This window comes from Hylaeus volcanicus, chromosome 2 (genome assembly GCF_026283585.1).
Source record: "Hylaeus volcanicus isolate JK05 chromosome 2, UHH_iyHylVolc1.0_haploid, whole genome shotgun sequence".
In the NCBI taxonomy this organism is placed as follows: domain Eukaryota; kingdom Metazoa; phylum Arthropoda; class Insecta; order Hymenoptera; family Colletidae; genus Hylaeus; species Hylaeus volcanicus.
This window is the reverse complement of record NC_071977.1, coordinates 7,236,487-7,258,207: the sequence shown is the minus strand read 5'-3', so window position 1 is coordinate 7,258,207 and position 21,721 is coordinate 7,236,487. Positions and strand designations below refer to the sequence as shown.

The following is a 21,721-nucleotide window of genomic DNA, read 5'->3' as shown; positions in this document are numbered from 1 at the left end:
CTCGCCTCGCTCCTTGTGTATCTTTGATACCTTCCACCGCTCGCTGACTCCGCGCCGACGACATTCCCCGGCTCATTTTCTTTATTCGCGAGCCAGGAGAACGGCCGTTCGATTGCGTCGCGTCGATAGGTGGAAAACCGCCTGACCAGATCGATCCACGAAATATCGAAGGGACCGGCCAACTCTGGCGAACCGAGACTTCAGCTCGAGTATCTTTTGACCGAACCAAGATTTCCGAGCGTTACCTTTTCCTATCAAAAGCCGAAAATACACGCTAAAAAATGTGTGAAGCTCGCCTTTATTCGGTCCTCGAGTTCCCGCCTGGAAGACCGTCATCATCCCCGCTGCGTCTCTGGTCACCTAGCGCGTTGAAGGCGGAGGCGGCTCTCGCACGGTGTCGTACAATATATTCCAAGACCGACGTCCCCCGGATCAGGAAAGTCGGTATAAAGAATCCAAGGCGCGATACGTCGCGCGGAGCGTAGCTCTCGCCTAAATCATTTTCCATGACACGGGATAGGGGGCGGGTTCCACGAAGAAGGGGCCAGGAAGGTCGGTTCGCGCTTAGCCCGGTCGGTCGGTCGGCGACGGGCGTCGCTGTCCGTATCTACCGGCGGCCATCAGCATTTTCCAACTTGTCTCACGAATTCCCTACCGCGTGCTCCCTGACGTAAGTAACAACATATATAAAAGTAAGTGACTCGGCTCTCTCGCGAGGCGGTGATGCAGGGTCCTCCTATCTGCGGAGTCTATCGGGCAGTAAACAGCGAGCGGCAGATAAGGCGGGAGATATATTATAGACACGGTGGCCGTCGTACACGGACGGGACGAGGGCCGGCTGCTGCTAGCTCCGGCAAGCTGGCAGTCTCGGAGAGCTAGCCGGGGCTCTAGGAAACGCGTAGCACCCGTCGACCAGCCTCTAGCCGGAGTTCCATGCTCTATATATTTCCTTTCTCGCTCTCTCGGCCTTTTTCTCCCGCGTTTTTCTATCTTTCGTTTCCCGTTCCCTGTCTTTTTTCTCTCCTCTTCGGGCTTCGCCCCGGTAAAAACGCCAACGGCGTCTGAATAGTCGCGCGGAGGACGGAAGTCAGTTTGCAAGCCAAGCATGGGGCGGCGGCGCCGAGCTACCCCTTATTTTCCTCCTTCTTCGTCGCTAGCGCGAGTAGCTGCTACCCCACGCCATCCGATCCACCACCGGCTGCCCCAAACCCTCCGTCGTCTCTTCGTTCTTCCTTCGAGCAATCCCTTCTTTTTTCTTTCCGTTTCTCTCCCTCCGCCAGCAGCGGGTGGTTGCTTTTCTTTCGGTCTCTTCTCTTCCTCCGCTCAAGTCGGCTCCTCTCGATGCTCGAATGCTCGACGGCTACGATACATCACGTACACGTTGTTGCCGGTTCACCTTTTTCCTCCTTTTTCCTCCGGGACCTCGTCCCCTCCACCCTCCCGCCGCCGCCTCGCCCTCTCGTTCGCTCGACCGATATCGCTTCCTCTTCGTCTCGTCCCTTCCACATCCTTCTTCCGCGGTGGCACCGAGACGCGTTGTATTCGCGGCGCGTTCATCCCTTCGCCCGTTACGGACGCGGAAACGCGCCTCTGCCCGACGCCGGCGGAAAATTTCTTCTGCTTTCGATTTTTGGCAACCTGCCGACCCCACCTCCGCGATCCTCGTTGATTCTGAATTCGGCGTTCGTCGTGGCGCGATACCCGTGCCTCTAGGCCGAGAAAAACTTTCCACGAGGTTCTGTACGCTTTCTGTCGAAATCGTGAATTGATTTTATTTGTTTAGAATGGTGGCGTATCGATTTCTGTTAATTTCTTAGTTACAGAACCCTCGCCGAATTTCTAGGCACGCCAGGGGGAGGTGCAGGCGTTGCAGCGCGTCGAAACGCGGGTCTCGGAGTCAAATTTCGTCACGGGGCGGACACAGCCGGCGTGGAAATTATTTAACACGCTCAAAGGGTTGGGCCTTTATTTCAGCGTTAGCCAAGAACGATGGCAGAACGGGGCGAATTATTGTACCGTTGTCGGATACCGTACCACCCTTCGTCGATCTGCATAACCATCGCGCCGGTTTCCCCTTCGGCTCAGCCCTTTTCCACGGCTGGAAACCACTCAATAGAGGCGCGACCATCAGCCAACCGCAAAAGCGATTACAAATTAACGTGCCGCTTCCTCGAGTTTATTACGAACGGCCGCCCATACAGCTCCGCCAACCCCCACCACCCCTACTTTTTACTCCCCAACCTCCCGTGGGACAGACTACAATTATCGTGCCTTTTGTTTCGCAATCGCCGCGGCTTCTCTTTTTCCCTCATCCCGGGGGCGAGTGAAATTCCGCTTATTTTTCAACCTGCTCCCCAGTGTCGAGTTGGCCCGGAATTGGCTGCGCGACCAAGGCGCCCGTCTCATCTGCCATTTTCGCCCCGTGAATCATTCCCTCGATCGTGCCGGTTGAATGCGAACGAGCCCTTTAATCATTCGCCGGGGAGACGCCACCGATCGTTTTTCGCGTCCTGACCGATAGCATGACGTTCCACTAATTGCCCAGATATCGTGGAATCGGATGGTATTTAATGCGATTGTTTCTCTTCCTCCAACCTTTCTGCCCTGTCCATTCTTCTATGCAGCGAGCATACGCAGGTAATTTCCCTGAAGTTAGTAAATAAGAACCATTATATCGCGGCGTATTGGAACGATGTAGTGCACAATATCGATACTAACTACTGCCACTATCTATCGAACAAGACGTAGGAAAAGATAATCGAGAGACTACGAACATGTTCTTCGCATTGCAAACATATGGCGGCCATACACCTGCTGCTAACTTCGTTACGCAGCCCTTGGTCAGGTACTCGGAAATCATGAAATCAGTGCCTGATCAATTCCTGACTGTGATGTGTTAATTATTCCTTCCACCCCAACAGGAGATTTTTCGTTTTGGAATCCTTGGATCGAGTTCACGTTGGTTTTCTTTGCGCGTAAAGATACCTAAACGAATCGAATCCCGGAAATTGTGGACTGCAAGCACAGAAGACGCGGGTTCTTTGCCGCAGGCCGCTTGAACGCAAGCGGATCGTTCCAGGAAGAAGATGGAAAAAACGAATGCAAACCGAAAAATAAGCCGGCAAAAAGTTACCACCCGGGTTGCTCTAGATTTACGACGCCCTTCATTGGTTCCACGCAACGCTGGAAATAGAGCGGGGGCCCTGGGGCCTCGTCCTCTATTCCGCCTTTATTTCCCTGGGACAATGAGGTGCCGTTTTTTTTTCCTGGCCAGCAAGATAGAGGAGCTAACGCGTGACGGGCCGATCGCCGACGTTTCCGCAAACATCCTCGACCGACGCGTCCCGTTAGGTCACGAATTGTTACAGTTTCGAAAACACTGTTCCCGCGAGCGGGACCCGGCGTCCTCAATTTAGAGGGTCTACGGTTTTTAAGACCCGACGCGGTCAGCCGCTCGCGTCCAGAAAGAACGACAAGGACGAGGGGGTGTGTTAATAGCGAACCGAGGTCGACGTTTACGATCAGGTACCTTCGTTGTTCCTTGTGTTCCCGTTGCGTCATGCTGCAGGTGAGACTATGAATGCACTTACTTCTGTACTGTTTATTTCGTTCTTTTAATAAATACAAATAAATAGGAACGAATAATAGCTGGCCGGAGATTGTCGAATCCAAAAAGCGCCTCTATTCTGAAAACGTCGAACCATTGAGAATTCAAGGTTCTCAGGGAACAAGTCCCATCGCCCCAATGAATCTCGACGAGATAAAAACAGCGCCGTGCTCCACGAAATACAAGACAGCTCGAGGTCAACTTTTACTGCCAGGTAAATCGCGCGATTGCTCTATTTTCTCTTTGTTAAGTCCAGAGGTCCCGGCGGCTGCTACGAAAGAAACTTTCCAGGCGTTTCGAATATCACCGAATTCCTTGTTCGCGGTGAAAGAAGAAACAAATACAGTCTGACGCCTGCGCGAGAAACAAAGAGGCATGCAAGATTTGCGCGATCGGAAAACAACGAGTCGTTTCGCCCGAAACGAAGACTCCTCCCACCCCCGAAAACGGAAAAGATGCAACGTTCGAGGATTCACGGGCGCAAATATCCCCGTATCTCTCGGCAATGGCACGGCATCGTCATCAATCGTCCGTGCTATGTCCTCCGCGATCAGGGGTGTTCGCCTTAAAACTCGTGTACCCTCCCACCTCTTTTCGGAGAGCCCGCTCGTGCCAGTCGCGGAACAATACGTCTCGCGACGCCGTCCGCCGATAACTTAATTCATAATTGAGTTTTGGCGGTGTAACGGACACTCTGCGGCCAATATAATGTCTAATAATTCTAATAATTCGCCGGCTTGGATGCGAAGCCAGAGGTCCACGGTTGGCGGGGGTGTACGGATCGTAGGGGTGAGAACGTTTCCTGGAGCCGTGCCCGGCCTTGGAGTGTGGGACGTAGGACCAAGATGAGACGATAGAAAGAGGAGAGACGGAGGAGAGATCCGAAGGGTTGGGAACAGAGAGAACCGAAGGGAAGAAAGATAGGAAGCCAGGGTGGAGAGAAGAGTAGAGAAGAAGGAATAGGTCGGGCGATGGTATGGGACGAGGAAATGGAGGGAAGGCCAATTAGAGGGCGGGAAGATTTATCTGCGGACGACGGGTGTGCGGATAGTAAGGGGTAGGTCGGTCTCCTCTGCCTAGCGCGCTTGTATTATTCCTTAGTTGGACAATCCCGTCCAAGACACCGACGTGGTCCAGCTGCCATTGACTATATCGGTTTCTAGCTGGATTAATAGTCGCTAATTCTTCCAAGGCCTCTCGGTCATTGATCGGGAAACTTTGGGAGTTGCTATCGCGTCGATGCGACGATCCTCGCGAGAGTATAGAACTTATGTTGCAACAAAGAGTGGTTTATCGTCCATCCTCGAAGTTTATTCGCTCGAAATTGAAGGTCGACGCGCATAAATATAACCCGATCCGCGCGAAATCTTTCAACACCGAGGAGCAGTCGTTTGGTCGTGACGTTAACTAACGCGAGATGCGAGGAATATTCTTCATCGACGATTTTAATTTCGTGGAAGGGAGTCGTCGCCGCCGAGTTTAAATTATTTTAATAAGAAGCCCTGACATCTTAACTGCCCGGATGGCCAGATCAAAGCGCCTGCCAGGTGATGTCAGTTTCTTTCAGTATTTACACGGAAAACAACGACCGTCCCACCGTCCCGCGGACGTTCGAGAAATCGCGTTATCTTGGTAGACGATACTCGGAACGCGGCCCGTGCGTCAGCCTCGACATTTTTATAGGCCGCCGCACGAAATTAGAGCGGGGCCCGTTAAAAATATATCGGCCACAGGGGAAAACGCTGCCAATCCGGTTCTTCCTGAAACGCGGAAAAGAACACGGTATATCCGATACAAAGTTCGTTCTTTCGTCGGGATCGACGAACCCGGTGAAATCCAAAATCTCCGTGGTCCTAGCGAAAATAATATGGAACAGAGCGAGAATTACGAGTTGCGAACACTTATTTCGAGCACGGACGCGTTGTTAGCTCGTCGTGTAATATCAGCGGCGGCAGCAGGGGCAACAACAGCAGCAACAACAGCGACGACGCGTCCCTCCTCGTCTCCGTGCCTCTCGCCGTCCAACCGAGCGACCGGCCGGGCCCGCAGTTCGTTTCCGTGTTGTTACATAATACACGCTGCGGTGCGGTTACGCGGATGAGGGATGAGGTGCTGCGTTGCCTAATAACCCCTCCCTTTGGCAACAATCCCCCGCGCACCTCCAACCTGTTCTCACACCCTTTCCCGCGGCGAGGCACACAACACGCGCGAGCCAACCACCCTTGCGAGAACACACAGACGTTGCGCGAGAGTACGCCGACGGAATACACTCGAGCTCAGGGACAAGGGGTTGGAACGTTTGGTGTGTGTGTGTGTGTGTGTGCATGCTGTACACGCTCGTGCTCCTCAGACCGCCGAGCCGCGGAGAGGAGAGGACAGAGCGTGAAGTAATTATATGAGAGCCGAGCACGCTAGCTAGGACTCGTCTACACCTTGCACATCCGTATTGCTCGACCCCGAGCTAAGGCGCCGGCTTGGAACGCGAGAATCGTGCATCAGGATTTCGCTGCTCGAGCAGCGGACCTTGTACGCGAAAGGCCAAGGTTTCCATAGTATTTTGTACAAGACACGACACGAGACTGGCTTGGTTTTTTCTTAGACATCTGATTTAAGGAAACAGCTTTGGCGTAATCGGGCAATCGAAATACGACGGTGGATGAATAGTACGACACCTGGAGGAGTCTGATCCATTTCTACCGAAAGTAGCGACGGAAATTCCTCCCTGTTTTCGAAATTGGAAGCCGTAAGTTGATAAGAGCTTTCACAGAAGGAGAGACACCCAGGCCACTTACCTTTCAGAGGCCTCTACACCTGGTTAGAAACACTTGGTATATTACTTGGTATATTACGAGAGAGAACTCTTTTCTTCGGGAGCACTCGACATCGAGGTGATTATTCCACAGGTTTGATGTAGGAAGCGTCGTCTGGGCTTTTGCGGTGGAATGCGCAGGATATAGCGAAGCAAACGGGCGGAGAAAGAAGATCGGCAAAGGGGAGAAGTTATACATTTAAGCGGGTACGCCTATATACCGGGGGGGAGTTACTGGGATTCAATTACCGCAACGTTTGCGAGGCACGCTATTCCCATACCACCGGAAACCTGCTCCCTCGCGTTCCTCTCAGCCCCGCTGCCGCCACCTTTCCATTTCTTCAAGAACGAACAGGTGCTCTCGCGTCTGCTGTAAATTGCACCCCTGTAATCCGAAGTAAAGCGGTCGTTTTATCCGCGCCAAGCCGAGATGGATGTCCGCTACGTCTTTCGGTAATGGGTCGCGCTTACGCAGACGGGGCTCTCCATCTTTGATGGAAATCTCGAGGGTCCTTGGCGCTCGTGCAATCGCCGAATCTTTTCGCCCAGCTACTCGAAACACCAAGGGCATCGTTTACTGTCACGCGTGGGCAATTTTTAAACCGTTTCTTGAGTTAAGTTGAGCTGGCGTATTCGAGTTAAACCACTGACGCGACTGCTATTCACGGTGTGCGTGCCATGGTTGGAACAAACACAGCTCCTTCATTTTTGTGCTACAAAGAACGAGAGACGATACACCGTCCCGACGGAATGCGGAAAAAACAAGAGACAGGTAGTGTCGTATTAACGGATTACGAGGAACACGGTTCGCGAGGTCATTAGAGGTCCTCGTGGCGAAGAGGGCGCGATGCGTAGGTCACTGGCAAAGTAGAGCCTAGCAGATCAGCGACCAGCGTTTCGTTCGGGTTCGAACCTAGGTACATAATTCATCGAGCGTGCACCATTGTCGGGAGCTTCATTAATACAAATGGCGTCTGGTGAATTCTGGCCCGACCACACCCCGCGTCGTGCACGATAGTAACAAGGGCGTGTGGGTGTATAAGACCAGGCAGCGGCAGCAGCAGCAGGCAGCGAGCGCGGCGGCATCATCCCTCTGGTATAGGAGAGCTGCGCGCCACCCCAGCACCACGACGACGACGTCGAGACGCACGGGACATATTTTTCCAATCCTTGTCGACTTTCATGAGGGCGTCTTTCCGCAATAACATATTAATATCCCGAAGCATCGCAAGACTTATGGGCTGCCGTAGAGAAACCTCGACCCTGGATCAACGCAGCGCCCGTTAAGGCGGATCCGCGCTCCGCGACGGGGACACCGAGGACGCCTAACGCGCGGCTTAAGCGTCGTAAAGCAACCGTTGCACGTTCGACCGCGAGACCGTCGAGGTTATCGGCCAGGAATTGACAACGATACCACGCGAAATATCTTCCTCGTTTTACCAACTACCCGTAAGTCCGACCCAGCCCGGATTTATAGCCACCGTTGTTACGTAACCGTGGACCATCGTTGCGTAATCGCGATAAATGGCACTGGTGGCAAGATGGAGTAACGCGACGTCAAAGCTTGGGAAAATTCAGATCGAGCTACGTCAGCGCGGAACTTTTGATTTCAGCGATTCTTAACCACTTCTGCGTAATAGCAGCACACCGTCGATTTTAATTTTTCGTTCAAATTACTTTCTACTTTGCCCGTCTCCAATCCTCGGTTAAAGCACAGACTGTCTGCAAAGGGGATAAATTTAAAGGGTGCACTAATGCGAAGGGAAAGGGTTGAACCGGAAGCGTTGCAAGCGTTCTATTCGAATCTATCGAAAACCTTATTCAAATATCTACGCTTTGATCAATACCTCGTGAAATTCGAACCACCGGCGAACGCTTCCAGTTCCACGGCCTCCAAAACGGGAATTTAAATCGACGATCGGGGACAGCTAGTGTGCACATTTCCATTCTATCTACGGTGCGAATAATAAAAAGCTACGCAAAAAGCTGCTAGTTTCCGTGAACAATAATAGCTCGCGTACGGTGTAACAGGGGAAATATTACGGGAAACAGGGATCGCCGGAAGAAGGGATGCAGGAGGCGGTGGTTCGCGGATGGATTGGTCACGGCCAGGGCCGCAGGCAAAAAAAAAGCGAAACAGACGCACAGTCAAGGTTTACATCGCATTTATTTGTTCCTTTTTTTTCTTAGTAATCGTATAATCAAGGTAATATTACAATTCAGCGTTCAGAACAGCAACCGCCCCCTACATCTGTTTCCGTTACAACGTTTCACGCATATATAGGCAGCAGGTGCGGCCCTGGTCGCTTTCGGGTTACATACAATCAGGATCCAGATTGGTAAACAATTAATACCCTAATATGTTACAAAAGAGGATTGCTGCTTTGTTCCGTGTTTCTTTCTTTCTCGCCACCTTGAACAACGTTTACACAAAATGCGCGGGCTACCACACTACGCATGGGTACACCTACCCCTAACATATAGGCCTATGCTCGCCTAATACCAATGAAAACGTTACAGCACAGCAGACCTACGAAGGGTTCGTTTCTCTCATATTATTTTTTTTCGTTCGCATTCTTTTCGTATCATCGAGATCCACAAAATAAATAATTATTAACATATTACATTCCTCTTAGAAATACTGCGTTTACCTATTACTCTTGCGTGTCTCTTAGCGGCTATTCGTATACATTCATTAACTAGAATAGTTGTTACTGCTTAGGATAGCGCCACACACACTTCGTGTCTGGGTAGGCGTCTAGGTACTAGGTAGGTACGTACAATGTAATTATTCTTGCTCGTATAGAGTGCCTGTTTTCGTTCGTACTCTCTCGCTTCACCGAGAACCGCGAACCGAAAGGAAGGAAACGGAACGATGATCGAAAGAACAAGAAGAAGTGGGGGAGAAAGAACCTTCTGTTTCCAAACGAATTCCAAAAAAAAGCTATTCGACGCGAGAGGAAAGCAACCGCACGCGCTCCGCGCCCCTCTTTCGGTCAGGCTACCGGAGCGCACGCGTTGTATAAAAACGTTTCTATATAATATTTAACAAAATTATCGAACATCAACATATATATTTTGTACCGATCGAAAGAACCACGTTTTTGTCGTGTGCCGCGTCCAGACTTCCCAGAGATGAACAATATTCCTATTCGAATAGTCATTAAAAATTTTTGATCTGGATACGAATGTTGCCAATCTCTAGGTAGGACGACATCTCTCCGCCGACTTTCGTTCCTTTCCAATTCGAGGAGGCAGGAGCTGCGACATCGGCAACGATAGAAACGCGTTCTCGTGTCGTTCCGCAGACAATAAAAAAAAATTAACAAAAACATAACATCAACAGCAGTCGTAGCATGACACGCTCCGGAAGGAGTGTATCGTCGAGCACGTACACGTTCGAGAAGCGAAGAAACGGAAGTGCGCCGAGTACGCGAGACACCTGGGGAGGAGGGACGCGATACGTACCGACGAAGTACACCAATCCCTCGATATAGCGTCTCTAGTCGAGTCCATCCGCGTCCTTATATCAACGAAGAGTGGCGATTATAATCTAAAAATCGACATTTTACATCTCGATGGATGCCGAACACGATCTAATTCAAACTGCTTTTAATTATAGGTTTCTTTGCGAGTAGTACGGATAACGTAGAAGTAAAAGAAGCCCGAATTAGGTCATGTTTGATATATTGAGAAACGACCAAATTTTTACCTTTACTTTTGGACTTGTTTTAAGGACGTCCTATCGAGGGATTACTGTCACTTTAATATTTTGTACAACGATTCGCGAGGAAAAAGAATGTCACCGGGATATACCACGCGGAGATGGCGTCGTCGTCGAATTCCACCCTCCCCCGATCGTTCGAGAACCCCGCCGTCGCGTCGACGCTCGCGGACACTTCTCTACTTCCTAAGCGTTAACTTACTAAATAGTTTTACCTCTCTCCTTAGCCTTTTCGTTACGTATTTAGGTTTGGGGTGGGGGGGAGAGAATTGCGCGCACCCTACCGCACCGTACCGCCGAGTAAGTAACAAAACTATACAAATAGAAAGATAAAGAACCGACGGCCAACACGATATCTTCGGTTTTCGCGCTTATATTTTTCTCACTTTTCTCTTCTTCGTTTCTTTTCACGGTTGCGTGTGTATGCGTATGTGTATATGCGTGTCTGTCTTTATTCGTGTTTTTGCTGCGTTGCGCTCGTTCTCTCCATCCGGTCGATCTTTCGCAATTCGAAACTCGGTGGAGAATCCGTGTAAGTGTGGAGCTACTCCGATAACTCACCCCCTCTATCTACAACACTACTGCGCCAAAGCAGGAACTACAGATAGAGAGACCAGAGAATGGTGGTGGGGGGTACTACGACAATACTAGGCTTGTACGGACGTCACTGTGCACTTGGATACTGATTGGTCGGCCGGAATATTGGTCAAAGTGAGCTACAGGAGTTCCAGGGGGTGTGGGGGGCTAGTTGGCTCGGGGGAGCAGGAGGCGGGTTCGTCACTCACCGGGTGCAGCATCCGATTCGCCGCAACCGATAAATTGACGATCGACAGATACGCACATCGACCATCTATTTGGCATTACAGAGACAGTGGATGCAGCCTGCCACTCACCTGAAACAGAAATCAGAATGGTACGGATTAGTTGACGCACGGTGTACCAACCGTTCAAGGACTGTTGTCTCTTTTTTTCTTAGCATGAATGTTGATGTTCGACTAATTCGCGCGAGTTATACGATAGCATCTGCAATCTCTATACAGAACGACTGAACACGTTAGAAGATTATGAAACGTTAGAGGCACTGAGCAGGGATTAAATGACGATGAAGTGAAACTGAAATAATTCTACCAAATCTTAGTTGGATCGAATTTAGAAGTTCCGAAGGTCCTAGTATGGCTGGCGATGACGTCGATTTTTTAAAAATATCGAGAAGCACCATTCGTTTTCAGGGGTGAGAGCCTGGAAGATCGGCTGGCAGAGCTGCCCAGTCGTTTCAAGGTTCGACTCCTTCGAGGTACGTTCATATGTTGAGCATGTCGAGGACACGACGGGTCGGGTCGACCGGCGCTGGTTCAGCTCCTTTTGTAATGGGATGAATGCACGTGGTGCCTTGTCCAGCTACACGCACGTTGAGCCTGGGCTTTCGTGGTGTATGTATCTCGGGATATCGATAGTTCGGGTTAAGAGCGAAAGGGGTTGAGTCGGGAAGGTCTTAGGGTGGAATGGCAGAACACGGAGCCAGGGTACTGCCAATCCGCTCCTTCTTTTGCCTTTTCACACCCTTCCAACCCTTTGCTCTCCACCTTCTTTTATAATAACTTTGTGCTATCCACTATTCGACCCTTTCATCCCTTTCGGGAAAAAATCTTGGATATACAGCATAGAGTAAGACTTTATAATTTTGGGACCCCACTTTAAGGAGTTGGACGATGCTCGTCTCCGAAGAATTTCAATGTGCTTCCCCTAGCAGTTTCCTGGTTCCCGTTTGTATTTTCCTTTGTCCATTGCGATTCTCTGTTATTCCTCGGTGCCATCTTTCATATCTCAAGCGGCGTTAGCGATCGCAGTTGCGGGCCAGAAAATGAATCACGAATGTCCGTGGAGGCGGAAGCGTTGTTCTTTATTTCTGGATGGATTTCGAAAAAGTTGTTTGCCCTGGCCGCGTCGGCCGTCGTGACAAAAGCGGATAAAGAAACGGAAAGGTAGAGAGGATGTTCCCCCGGGTCTTGGCAAGGTCGGCACATTTTACAGCCGCAAACTCGCGCCAACTGCTCGATCTACCCCTCTTATACGAGCTGTCTCCTCGCTCGTCTTGGAATATCTTTCGCCCCGTACTCGCGTATCTTCAACGGTGGTTATTTCTATCGTTCCTATCGATTGATTTTTCAACCCTTCGCGCGACCCTCTCTCTCGAGACTGATATTTTTCCAGATCTGCCGAATGGGGCAAACATTGCGACGCGAACGAAAATAGGTTAACTGCCCGTGTAAATTCAAGCTGACATCGTGCGATGACCTTCCCTGTACGGTTGGTTTTCGAGTGGACTTGAAAAATGTATGGAGCACGCGCGCAGTTTGACGTGATTTAATTTCTACTTACTATTCATGTTTGCACACGGCGTATGGCAATGTTTTAGGACAATTTCCGAAAATATAAGGATCCGCTTATTTGGTAAGATCCATAACTTTTCCATCGCGAAGAAGTTAGCTGGCTAATGGAGACGTCGCGCGGAACGAATCGACAGGGAAGAGATCCTCGAGAAATTTATTCAAGAAGAAGTTACGAAACCGCCCCAGCGTAACGTTTGTTTGTACCGCGGCTGTATTTCATTTTTGCCGTAGTTTGCTTTTCGGCCTAGAGTCACTTCGCCTTCTAGCCCTGCAACGAACGCCAGGCAGCGAGTTTAATGTACGTACACGAGCGTCGCTCCTTCGCGCATTTATCAGGATTTCCGAAGGAAGCCGGACTTTTTAAGCCGCAATAAATTTCCGTTCCGCGTGCCTTTACGTCGAGAGTCTAATGTTGCTTGAAGCTCGCAAAAACCGAAAGCACAAATCTCGATGCGTCTTCCAGCAAAACACCCTTATTCGTCATTGCGGAGATCGAGGTCTGCCCCCGTTACGCCTCCGGCGAATCATCCCTTCTTGTTCTAAGCCACCTCGGTGAAAATAACACCGCGGTCTGTATCTAATTAACCTTGAATTAACCCCGTCAGAATGAAGATATTATCTGCGAGAATTGCATCGCGCGACGGTTGGTGGCGGTTTGGGAGCGTTGAGCGAGGTCCGAGCGAACGAATCGAGAAAAAATCACCGAAGGTAATATCCACGTGCAAGGGTCGTGGCGCGTTCCGGAACAGGAGCGGTAGAGGGATAGAAACGCGAGAGGAAGAGAAAAGGGGGATGGGGTTGAGCACGGAGCGGTTATTATCTATCGCTCTCGTTACCACAGGTTGCTCGTAAACCGGCCGCATCAAGAGGGTGGGGCGTTCGGGTTGGAGAGCAGAAGCATAGGTAGGTAGATACCAGTACTCATATCGTTGTCGTCGTCCCGTACCCTCGTGCCGCCGCCGGTAAACCCCACTCTCGCTATTTTCATCGGTTACCCCTGCAGGATATCACGGGGTGGCGAATGGACGGCCGCGTCGAGGGGGCACTTGAAAAATCTCGACTTACGAGTGCCTTCCTCCCAACGATTCGCATCGACGACGATCGCTTTCCCCCGCTTCGTGTACATTTTCGCAAGAACATTATATAGAAAAACCGTACATCCATTTTTTAATAACAATTTCTTATAGTCTCTTTGCTCTTTTCATACTTCGCCTATTTTTTGGTCGAGGTTTTATACATCTTTGAAGCAGATTAACAGAGCATCTCAGGGTCCACCACGATCGCGAGGACAGTGAACCATAATTTCAATACGTTCGCAGTCTATAAACGCGTAGTGAACACAATGATGATCGATATTTCAAGTCCGAGCAGAGAAGAGAAAAAGGGATACAGAGAGCGCGGCAACAAACGAACCAGCCGGCGTGTCGAGAGCGCGCAGGACCATGGAGGATGAGGCCGAGCACGAGGACGAGGAGAAGGGTTGAGACGGGTAGACGGGACGGAGGAAGTTCGCAGAAGCATCGGATTGAGATCGAGTCGCAGGTTTTTTATCAGAGCGACGTTGCACGAGCGCGAATTGCGCGTAACCCCCGCGGGGCAACAGCACGCCCGTCGCGACAGGGGGCAGCACCAACACCGTACCGGACCGATACTGCGTGGTGTGTAGTTGCTGCGAGCAGCCGCTGCACCAGGAACTCATAAATCTCCGGGGATATAGATGGCTCTAGTGTCGCGTGAGGTTGCAAGCTACCCCATGCAGGGTGCCGTGGAACGCCCTCCCGCCCCTACTCTATCCCCCGAACCCAACCCACGTCTCTCTGCCTCTCCTCCGGGTTTCTCGCTCCATCCCTCTTCGCTTGCTCGCGTCTGTCTCTACCTTTCGAGCACGTCCCATCGGTCTTCCTCTGTTCTCGGATGCGTCGAATTACCGGAATCCCACCTTCGAAACCAAAGGTGGTCCCTTCTAGGCGATCCTCGAACCTCTCGGTTGCTCGCAAACGCCGCGATATTTCAACGCCAGGATCGAGCACAGTTTCGCTCCGAGCACGCAATCGTCACGGACGATCGCCTCGTCGAATCGTCCAGTTCGATGGCGCGTCGCGATGTAAGATTGCTGGCAAAAGAGAACATAACGCTGATCCGCGACACGGAGCGGACTTCCTCCGACAGAACTATCCGCCCACGCCGTGGATCTAAGAGAATCCGAAGCGTATGTCTGCCGCGGACTGCCGGCTATCAATCCTGGCGGCCGCGAGCTTGAACACAGTTCCGTGTCTCGTATAATTGAATCGTCCAGAGGAAGGATGGGGGACGAGGAAAAGCATCATATTCGATCACGGGGCAACGGTGACGAGGGAAGACGTCGGGGACGAGCAGGAAATAAGAGGGCTCTCGCCAGCCGCTCGTGCCCCCGCAGTGTTTACACCGTCGACATTTCCAACCGTTCACGGGCGAAATATTACCGTATCGCCTCGTGCCGGAGAGTGATATCGCCGGGTAATATATATCGTTTCGTATGTTTTATAGCGACGCGCACTCGCCCTTATAGTGGGTATACCTTGGGAGTGTAGACATCTTGGCCTGGTGTGACGGGAAACAGCGGGATGTTCAAATACGAACGTACGGCAACAGCCTATCCGAAGTGTACGGGGTCATATAGGTTTAGGTAGGTGTCAACTGGTGCACGTCCTATCAAATTGGAACTTTAGCAGCATCAGCCAACCCACCATCGCGAAAGCGCGACGAGGATCGCGAGTGCAGGTGCGAATCGGGCAGATTCGATTGCAGAGTCCGTTTGAAATTTTAAGCGGATGAGTACAGATATCTCGCCGGTCGCAGACTCCAAGATGTGCCGGGGAGAAATGCGGGAATGCCTATAAGCCGACAGCGAGAAAGAGCGCCCTGCCGAGCCAGAACTGCATGTTGGTACGGCTCCAGTGTAGGAGTAAAACGAGTACATAGGTCCGAGAAGGAGTAGAAGGAAGAAGAGCGAGCGACACGGCCGAGGGAAAGAGACGGGGGGACCACGCGGGTCCAGGGGCCAGAAAGCCAGAAACCAAGCAAGTCGTCGAGCCAGCCAGACCAGCCAGCCAGCCGAGCCAGAGAAAGGAGAGAGGACGACGCCGATGATGAATCACCCGCCAGGAGTGAGCAGGAGTAAAGGAGAGAGGAGAGCAATAAGAGGGCGCGCTACGCAAAAAAGGTTCCTCCACGTTGGAACGCGCTAGAGCGAGTCGCTAACTGACTTATCTACACATCGGAGTATCAAGCCGTCCTCGACGCTCGGATGTAATGGGCCGTTCGAGGTATTTCGGTTATCCGAGTTTAATAAGCTACGCGGAAACTGGAAGTATTAGGTCATCCCAGATGTATCGGGACATTTTTCGACGCTGGTCTGCACGATTTCCATTTAACGATATTTCAGAGATCCATCCTCCATTGCATTTTTAACACGTTGATCGCCGCGTCACCCATATATGGGTGACAGTGCTTTTTACGGAAAAACTAAACAAATTAATTTTGAATGTTAGGTGTCAAAGAAAAATAAATTCTAATTATCAATGGTATTAGCCTGGCAATCAACGTATTGACAGGACACTTTTCGCGTGAACCATTTTTATGTAAACCTTCGGAACAGGTAGAAACCATATAGAATCTGTAGAGTATGGCGGAGAATCTATGTACGTCTTCGCATTACTCGCGAAACGATTCGACGGTTTCATGGCACCGGTGATCAAGCGGAAATCAGAGGAGGGTGAAACTGTGTCAAGAAACGCGAGAAATCGTGAAGCGGTAACGCTTGTAATCGGTATCGAGAAAGCTGAATCCTTCCCGTGGGCACGCGAGCGTAGGAAATCCGAGGGTTCGGGTTTCCGTCGCCGAGGAAATTGGGTTCGTCTCGCGGAGCAGCCGGGGGACGAGGAAGCGAAAGAAGTTCCAGTATCATCAAAGACCGCGTGGATCGCGCGGCTGTGAAGGTGTGCACACCGATACGGTTTATATAGAAGTTGCGTTCGCTCGGTCACGGGTAATGGTTTTACGAGCGTCAAGGGTGATATAAAGAAAATGAAAAACACACCGGCGCTGCTGCCAACGTGCACGGGATATAACTATGTTGTTGCCATCCCCTCCTTTTCGTCTCCGCTTCTTCTTAAGTTTATACAGCCGAGGAGGCGCGCACACGCAGAGGCCACCTCAAAATTCCAACCCTCCCCCTGTGATTTAACTCCCCACGGAGTGCGTCGCAATTAGTTCTCATATTTCGCGCACCACTCATATCCACTGAACTTTTAACGCTCCTTCTCGCGCGCGGACATGATTTACACCGCCAAGAAGCGTAAACTTTCATTCGAAACTTTTATTCCATTGTCCGTTTTTAGTTGGGAACGAACAATTTACTGAAAGCAGCCTGATGCCGGAATAATTCGAGGGCTCGTGTACGGGGACACCGCAACGGGGCTGCTGTTACTCCTCGACCTACTCCACCCACCGTTGCCATGATTTAGGAAGATGCGCAAGTTTCTGGGGCATTAGAATAACGAAGGGGGACGCCGAGTGTCGCGACTAACACGCCCTTGCTTCTTTTTAACGTCGCCAGGCTAAATGGCTTATGCTCTGGGGTAACTGTTCGAGTAGTATATGGCTATTGTCTCCTGCCCTTTTATTCGCGCGACTCTCTTCGTTATGAAGTCCCATTGTGTGTTTGAGATTTCAGAGAGATGCGGAGGAACGCGTTGTACATCTTTCGCAAATGATCGGTCACGGACGAATCGATTCCAGGTTTATAAACTAAACCCTCGGTGACGGCTTTTATGGTTGGTAAAGTACTCCGATGAGAAGATGCCGAGGGGTACCTGAGGCGTATACATTTTAGGCAGGGGCTTCGGGCCCCTCAGGGCTCTACTTCTCATCGATGTATTTTATAGACCAGTGCTTCTCAAACTGTGCTCCAAGGTAGTATTCAGTTACTCGATATACTTCAGTAAAAGAGAAAGCAGGACTACGTCCACAATAGCGAGATTTAAAAAATAAAAACAACGAAGATACGACAAGCATTTTTGTTCCAAGTAAGCCAGGTGCATTCTATATATTTTTCGAAACTTTTTGCGCTACAGAAGTGCATCTTTCAGTCGGGCCAGCGTCCCGTGGAGTGAATCGCAATTAGGAGATGTCTTCGCCTCCTTGGATACCCACTTTGCCGAAAGTTCCACGCCTTTATACGCGATTCGCGGACGTAGGAAAGTTTGCGGGAACTTGCCAAGAGTCTGGAAAGGTTATTTCAATTATGCGATGTGTGCAAGTGAGTTGACGATGTCTCCGTGAAGCTGATGCACCGGAGGGTCCTGGAGTCGTACAATGGGTGCATTACGCGAGCGATCTTTGCAAGTCGGGGATGTAGAGGGCAAAGAACGCTTTAACGTTAACTGTAATACATAGTTCGAACGTCTGCAATAAAATTTCTCCGACTTCTTGACTCCTCGTTACTTCGACAACCGTTACTACAACGATGACTTTCTCCTTGGGCTGAGTATAATCGCTAACAAAGTTTGTTAGGCCTGCAACGTCCTCTCGGAGAGGACATCCGAGTGCAAAGGGTTAATTTACAGATCAATTTGTATTCATTTCCTAACTCCTAAAATATTCGAGTAAAATATCTTACGATATTATCGCTATTAGCGTTAACTAAACTCGAGGTATGTTTCCGTAGACGAGTGGGAAGGCGTGAACTACGAAACTGACATCCCTCGCGCTGTGGATAGAGACATTAGTCTCATTCCGCGATAAAGTAAAGCGAACAATGATAAATTCCGCGCTGGATATTTATCACGTGCACGGTCAAGGAACATTTACCTCGAACCACTTTATTACAACGCGATCTTGCCTCCCGGGTGGGCTGTATAAACAAGCCGTAGTCCGAAACTGGAAACGCGAGGCGGCTTCGAGAGCGGATCAAGCAGCTCCGATCCGATTCGTTGTACGCGGGTTTCTTTTTAATTAACGCCGTGCTGACGGCCCGTTATCGGCCGCAATTATTCGTCGACCGGACAGGATATGACCGAGCCCCGGAATTGATGGACAACGTGCTCGGTCGTTCTTGCCGCGTTAAACGAACCGTGTAATCGCGCACACGAGACACGTACTAGAAAACCAACGAAGCACCGGCGTTCTGTGCTTTTTCAGCCGCGGCGGAGAAGGCGTAAAACTGCTCGTGAAACGCTCGTCGCGGCGCTTTAGCCGCCCGACAACTCGTGAAACCTTGCGCGGGCAATTTCGCTTTAAAGTTACCTCGGCGTGGAAGGGGTAATTAACCCGATTTGATTCCAAATTCCGTTGATGCCACAGGAAGATTAGAGCAGAGTATTTAGAGTAGATGGAGTAGGTTAATTCCTCCAATCCTCATCTTAAAAAAAAAAAGAGGAATACGTCTACGTCATCTGTGATTAGAGCGTTAATTAAAAATAAAATGGAGGGACGTTGACTTGAAAAAATCGGAGTGGTGCCTAGAAAAATTAAGCGATTACGTAAGATAATTTGGGAACGTCGCAGGCCAGCCATCACGTTTTCAGCTCGAACCGGCGCGGAGTGTATCGCGTGTGTTAGAAATATCCAGCCAGACGGAGCGAGGCGTATGCCATTCTCTCTGTGGCTAGCCAAGACCCAAAAAGCGATTAAAAAATATGGCATGGAAGCCTTTAGGTTTTGTGTTCCGAGAGATTCTCTAGTCAGGCTGTGCTGTTGCCTCTTGTCCCGTTTTACGACCCACACCATTCTAACCTCAAATCCGAAATGGAGGGGGAAGACAGGAGAGAGACACGCGAGGTATACTAGAAGAGGAAGCGAGCCAGATACAGAAAGCGAGATGGTAAAGAAAAGATCGAGATGGCGTTACGATTCTCCGTTTCTCTTCTTTTTCATCTGCCGTCTTTGCCGCACTTTCCTCCGTTGACTTCGGAGCCCGGGGATTCTGGGAGTTTTTAGAGTGCGGCCCCCTCATTGTTGTGTAAATGTGGACCAATGGCGCCGGCAGACGGGGCGCTGCACACGTTTTAAATGCTAATACATCGCTGTACAAAACCGGGTTTTGCGAAATTCGCGGCTTCCTTCGGCCCTCTGGATCAGCGACGCGGTTATTAAGCTATCAAGCCGCGCGAAAAAGCTTTTGTTTATGCTTGCTAGAGCTCTAGGAATTCGCCGGCGAGCAGCTAAAATCGTAGCACCGTTAGATTCGTAGATTCTTCCCTTTGCGTTTATTAACCCAAACTTACTTATTTCTGAAATAGCCAAAGATGGTTATAGTTGCACCCAAGGGATACCCGAGTAGAAAAGTGACATTTCTTTGCTTTATTATCAATTTCAATATATTACAGATTGGTCTCGCGTCTGTTTTATCATTGAATTGAGAAATCCACCGAACACGATTACAAGCTGTGCGATAACGATAAAAGTGTAGGCAATCTCCGTATCTCAAATAATGCTCGTATTTCATTACGATTTATGACAAAAGTTAACTATGTGTCAAGTAGTCGTCGCTGTAAATATCGATATAATATCATTCATCCGAAATTCTCAAGCGGTCTCGAGTAGCTGGCCACCACTGTATACCTCCCTCCGTGGCCTGTTTTGTTACGGTGCGATAAAGACATCAAGTAAACCACAGACGAAAAAACTGTTCGGAGTCGGTGCACCGCGAGCCGTCCCTCGAAATCCAATTATTCGTCCGTCAGGCGAGAGATAAATTTACTCGGCGCGTTGAATTTGCACGGAAATCATCAAGATGGCCCGATACGACGCTCCCGGTCGTTCGCGGGAGAATTTACGACAGAAAGTAAGCGCACGCGAAATGAAAGCGAAGATAATAAGCGGAGAAGTCGAGGCGATCGTTTGCCGCCCAAGGCTACTACGATGATTCGCTGTGGCGAGATAAGAGAGCGGGAGAGGCCTCGATAAATGAAGTACGGCATTAAGACGTAGCGAGCTACGAGGGCGCGATCTGCCGGACGATCCCGTAACTTGTTCGCCTCCCCTCCTATGGCGTCCACCCGTGGCCGATGATCCCCCACCAAACCCGGCGTCCGTGCAGGCGGATGTTCCGGACGAGCCGGATCGCACGGGCGTAGACTTTACGAGAGTTCAAGTGGTATCAGCTAATAATGACGGTCGTAAACGTCGCGATAGAATCAACAGCGAAGAATTATTGCCAGCCAGTTACGTGGCAGCGAAAGGCGTAAAATGGTAATGAAGTGTAATCAAAACAAATCATAAAACAGCGGACACAAGCGGCCCGCGTCTCTCCCGCAAAGAGCCACCGGTAGCACGCTCTTGCACGGAATTCACACGCACCTGCTGCACGTAGACGCAAACTATGTAACGTTTAACCATTATCCACGACTCTTGATAGCCTCTAACTGCCGGGTCATCGCTCAAGGTCACGCTTCTTGTCGATTTCATCCCCTTATTTATTCATTACATTTGTTTTAAGTCGATGCGTCTGTTGTGCCAAGTCTAAGGCACTATACGGCATTGGCAAGTCGATGGTTTCGATCTCAGCTATAAGAATAGGTTTTTCTGGCCAATCGTCAACACTAATGTCCTTGTCAAAGCCAACTGGCGTCCCAAGGATGCTCTGCTTAAACGTCCGTCTTTCTTTTGTTTCGATGGCGGAACGCGGAAACGAAAGAAGCGGTCACGTGGTATCCTTCAGGTGCCAGTTGGCTTGACAAACGGATTGCCCTCAGTGTGTAATTCTAACCTAGAAATTGTTTTGTGCGATATTTAATGTTAATAGAGATCGCTAAGATGAATAGAGTTGAGATCCCAATTCCGATATCGCTATGAATAGATTAAATCAAACGAAAGTTAGGAGGGCAGTAGAAGGACGTCTTCGCGGCCGGCGGTCACGTTGAAATTTTTCTAGGACGTCTGCGCGGGAGGTAGGTCAGGGTCTGATTGCAGGAAGGAAGCAGTTAGGCCCGGTTAAAGTCGTTAAGCCAAGTTTACGAGGTGTTACCGGGAGCGTAACCTGTAAATCTCAAAGGCAGTGGAGAGAGCGCGTGCCGGTGGCCGCCCTTGGAAAGGCCACGGAAGGGGTAATGGATATAACTGGGGTGTAAGAACCGAGGTAAGACTGCTCGAGCGCTATAAACGCTTTTATGGATCGTAAAATGTCTTCCTTTACAGCCAATAAAGATCCC

General features: G+C 50.2%; 1 protein-coding gene across 3 annotated transcripts in view; it reads right to left on the bottom strand.

Moving 5' to 3' along the window:
* LOC128872459 (homeotic protein antennapedia) overlaps window positions 1-21,721 on the bottom strand; it is a 301,598-nt gene that overhangs the window by 172,446 nt on the left and 107,431 nt on the right. For 2 of the 3 annotated variants that reach the window (XR_008456188.1, XR_008456190.1), the window contains one exon: window positions 8,576-11,033. The exons of the other annotated variant lie outside the window; for it this stretch is intronic. The gene's annotated coding sequence lies outside the window, so the exon portion shown is untranslated. Of the gene's footprint in view, window positions 1-8,575; window positions 11,034-21,721 lie in introns of those variants that run through there. 3 annotated transcript variants of the gene reach the window in all.